At 40.7% G+C, this 5,000-nt stretch overlaps 1 protein-coding gene across 2 annotated transcripts in view; it reads right to left on the bottom strand.

Annotated features, from left to right (window-relative positions):
• LOC123513162 overlaps positions 1-726 on the bottom strand; it is a 31,549-nt gene extending 30,823 nt beyond the window's left edge. For both annotated transcript variants that reach the window (XM_045270088.1, XM_045270087.1), the window contains exon 1: positions 585-726. The gene's annotated coding sequence lies outside the window, so the exon portion shown is untranslated. The remainder of the gene's footprint in view (positions 1-584) is intronic.
• Between the last annotated feature and the right edge of the window lie 4,274 nt (positions 727-5,000).

Here is a 5,000-nt window from a genome sequence, read left to right on the forward strand (position 1 = left end):
AATATAATAGGAAAAATGTATGTTTTTCCAATTTGGAATTTCTTACGCACACACACACACACACACACACACACACACACACACACACACACACACACACACACACACACACACACACACACACACACACACACACACACACACACACACACACACACACACACACACACACACACACACACACACACACACACACACACGAAGACCAGATGAATAAAACATTTACATTATAGATATCAATTATCAAATGAGCACCTGTTTGGGAAATAGAAGTAAAATTTACTCAATTACGCAACATCTAAAAATGAGAATGAAAATAACAAGACACTAGTAATTGAAGTACAAGCCGAACAAATAGAAGAAAATTAATTGGTCAAAAAGGATTGAAATTGAGAAAAGTCTCACTAAATTTGATATTATGATAATTGGACAACAGATAACAACAACACAAAAATAAGTAGAAAACAAGAGATGAAAATTTCATTGAAATTATCAAGAAAGATGAAGGAATAATTAAGGAAAAAAAAAGGCAAAGTGAACAACACAACAACACAACAAGCGAACAAAGTATAAGAGATCCTCACAGGGTGACGACAACCTTGGGTCGCCTCGAGGACGGCACAGGCAGGCACAGGTGATAGTGACTGCGGCGCCTCACCTTCACGGACCCACTGAGCCACTGAGCCCCGCACCGCCTCCTAATGAATGAGTCTCGCCACCCTGCCTAGCCCTCCCGGCCCTCTTTTCACACTGCCAAGCCACGCACGGGACAGGGGCGCATGATATACACACAAACACACACACGCAAACACACACACACACACACACACACACACACACACACACACACACACACACACACACACACACACACACACACACACACACACACACACACACACACACACACACACACACACACACACACACTTATTTGTTTGTTGGTCGAAATCTTGTTCATCCTTATTGACATCCTTACAATCACTCACTCTCTTGATTAATCTTTATTACTAATTTTATTTATGTATAGTTTTTATTGTGCTTGCATTTCGTATGACCCGTAAAGGTTTTTGTTCTTATGTTAATTCGTATCTTTACTCTAATAAACAAGACATGTTTTCGTATTCCACACCCTACTCTTGTACATATAGGAGAACAGGAACACATTATTCCATTTACATAACATATAGATCTTTCCCGTAACGTTTTATCTCTTCGTCTCTAGATGGCAGTCGATAAAACCTGACGTAACAGAACACGAAGAACAACAGTGTATTCTTTCCATATATTGTAGCTACTGGCGAAATGACTTAGAATGTGTCATGAACTATTTTCACCTTCCTTTGTTTATATCGTGGCCCGGCACCATTCTACGTACCTACCCCCTAATGTTTATACTTGCTCGCGCCATTTCGTATAAACAGGCGAATTCACACTAGGTAGAAATAGGACGTTACAGCGACCATTAGAAGGTGAAATGAGCGTTACACATGCCGCTTGCACGCAGAAGTCGAGGGATTAAGGAGTATTTAAGTGGTATATTGTGTTGTGAGTGCATGAAGGTGAATGGGGTAGCTCTTGATGGTCGTATACAAAAGAGCTATTTCCTCTCTCCTCCTCCTCCTCCTCCTCCCCTCCTCCTTCACCTCCTGCTCCTGCTCCTCTTGTTCCTCCTCCTCTTTCTCCTTCTTTTTTATCCATTTAGCTTCAAGTCTTGGCGTTAAAGAGTTCGTAAACCTATTAAAAGTGGATGAGAAGTTGCTATTGATGATGGAGTGGAATAGGGGCGTGCCGTCTCTCCTCCTCCTCCTCCTCCTCCTCCTCCTCCTCCTCCTCCTCTTCCTCTTCCTCTTCCTCTTCCTCTTCCTCTTCCTCCTCCTCCTCCTCCTCCTCCTCCTCCTCCTCCTCCTCCTCCTCCTCCTCCTCCTCCTCCTCCTCTTCCTCTTCCTCTTCCTCCTCTTCCTTTTCCTCCTCCTCCTCCTCCTCCTCCTCCTCCTCCTCCTCCTCCTCCTCCTCCTTCTCGTCTTACCTGTTGAGTCTCTGACAATACCTTGTTGCGTGCGTATGTATCGTTTAGGGAGAAATTAATAAAACACTCCGTAATGCTTGGGTGTTGCTTGGTGCCTGAAATTCGTCTGGCAGCGTCTGGATCATTTCTCACCCCTGCATGAGATGTCAGCGCCCCCCATTAGCACTACCTGTAAAAATCATCAGCTTTCGCGCATAAACATTTTACTGCCATGGGGTTTCCAGGTTCAGGCAGTACAAGTAACAAGTACCTCATCAAATGAAATTGGTTGTGAGTGTGCAACGTCTTGATTGACTATAAAGGTTGGGCTGTTCAAAGTAGGGGACTCAGAGCTGATGGGGTCTGAAGGAGGAACCCTAGATCTGTATTTTGAAACGTTTCCTTATATTACCATAATTATTTTCAAAGGCTACAGAGACGATAATCCGGGTTCTCAAGAGGGTTTCTGCCATCAGTAATGTAAAAATCATGTTGATATGTCATTAGAACCATAAAAAGATACTCCTTCAGTACCGTGATGTATTTTATACAGCTTCAGAAATTTATGTGGGGATCAAAATAGTGAAAACTTTGGTCATTAGAGTTTTGAGTGCTTTCATGATTTCAATGATTTAACAAGGATTCTGCACCGTTAGAGAAGAAAACACAGGAGGTTAAGTGCTGGGTGGAGTAAGGCGAGAGAACAGAGTAGGGGCGGGGCAGACTCTCCGACATGATGAACGAGGACAGACACACCGAAGTACGAGTATGCATTGTGGAGTATAAACAAGACAAGTATGTTTTACTTTAGCTTCTTTTCTTTATTGTCTCCACCAAATTTCATCAATATTTCAGCCTTCTGTCTGCTTAGGATTGTAAGGCATTTAATTTTTTTGTGTGTATTTGAGGTACTCCAGTAAGATCTTAATGAGTAGAAATAGAAAAATAAGTTCTAAAAAATTTTGTCTAATGTAGTTCTTTGAGTATCGGATATCTTTTTGGAAATAATAGAAACATACACCATACTATTTTATGAAGTATTAAAGTCTCCATACGATTTTAACAGGTATGAATTGAAATACACCCACTAATGTCTCCTTTTTAGGAAGCATAAATTTACACCTGAGAGCTTTTCGCCAATGTTAAGAACTCACAGTAATCATAAAGGAACGTATAAGAAATCATGAAGAGTATTAGCTTTTTTCTTCCACAAGTCACACTCATTGGTTTAGTCAAGTCCTGCACTCAATGATTTCTCCAGCAAGACAGACAACCTGCAAACCTCCTTTTCCCGTCCCCAGTGTCAGGGTCAGTGCTCCATAGTCACGTAGTGTATTGTTCCAGTGGCTTTGGTTTAGGTCGTGTTCTACATTTGTATTTTCCATATTACATTTGCATGGCTATTGACGTCGGTGAGTGGAGTGCCTTGTGTATTTCTTTTGCTGCTATTCACTCGTCTTTAAGGTAGTAGTACTCTTCACACACACACACACACACACACACACACACACACACACACACACCGATACACACACACACACCGATACACACACACACACACACACACACACACACACACACACACACACACACACACACACACACACACACACACACACACACACACACACACACAGCATTCCTGGTCGTTATGTACAAGTGTTTTGGAAAATTAATCGTGTCTGTGTTATGTAGATATATCGCTGTTTTGCTGAAAACTAAGACAAAAGGAAGAGTAGTGTGATGCCAACCTCGCCCTTAGATTAGTATTTATCAGACGTCACCTTGAAAGCTGAACTGAAAAGGAAATTAGTAAACGATCGTGTTAAAAAAAAAAAAAAAATCTGATATTAAAACGTTCCTTGAAGATTAAACTGAAAAAAGGAAACTAGCAAAGAGTAGAAGAGAAAGATAAAAAGAGAATCAGTAAGCGATCATAAAGTATAAAACATGAACTGAAATACCAGAACCATGAAAGAAAATATTGGGAATCAGTAATAGAGGTGTTAGCTCAGCAAACATCCACTCATGGACTCTAATAATTTTAAAGGAGATTTTCACTCTCTTGTACTTTGCAGGAAGCGTGTGATTTGATTTGCATTTCCTGGATTGAAGTACTGGTGACGCTATTGATGTCGTACGTGTTTTGTTTTCTTGTGTGTGTGTGTGTGTGTGTGTGTGTGTGTGTGTGTGTGTGTGTGTGTAAGTCTGTTATTCCTTATTAATGAGGTATTTAGTGTAATTTGTAAGCATATCAAGAGTTCAATAAGTGATATATAGTGTTTCCGCTTGTCATCAGATGCACACACTTTATTAGTACAAAAGTGTAGCGTATTTCATTTGTAAGTAAAATGTTGGAATGTTGAACTTCAAACGTTACTCATCTGATTACCACCAGCCATCCTCTCTCCCCATTCCATGCATGAGCTCATTGCGTTCTACTGTTGCGTGTGTGTGACTCCCGCCCTTTAACTTTTCAGGGAAGTAATCAGCGTAACAGTCAGGTATTAGTAGTGTTGGGTCTTTCCATATACCAAGAAGGACAGATGCGCTCGAAGACACAAAGGTAACGAAACAAAAAAGCACGAATGAAAATAATGCATATATTTTCGTATTTTAGTTATCGTGTTCGGTCATCATTATATATAGTACGTCCTTTTTAGAAGTAACGCTGAAGTTTTGCAATGAACCTATAATAAAATAACAACAGGAAGGTTTATATCTTTGCATATTTAGTCGAGTTAGTAATGATTTATCTTATTTCTCTCTCTCTCTCTCTCTCTCTCTCTCTCTCTCTGTTTGATAACATACCTCTTAGTGGAAATGAGTGTTGTATCATTCTTTTTTGGCGCTGTAGTGAAATGTTAATTAATGTGTGTGTGTGGGTGTAATTCACTGTTTGTTTGATCTGCTGCAGTCTCTGAGGAGACAGCCAGACGTTACCCTACGGAGCGAGCTCAGAGCTCATTATTTCCGATCTTCGGATAGGCCT

Source organism: Portunus trituberculatus, chromosome 35, assembly GCF_017591435.1.
Source record: "Portunus trituberculatus isolate SZX2019 chromosome 35, ASM1759143v1, whole genome shotgun sequence".
NCBI classification, from domain to species: domain Eukaryota; kingdom Metazoa; phylum Arthropoda; class Malacostraca; order Decapoda; family Portunidae; genus Portunus; species Portunus trituberculatus.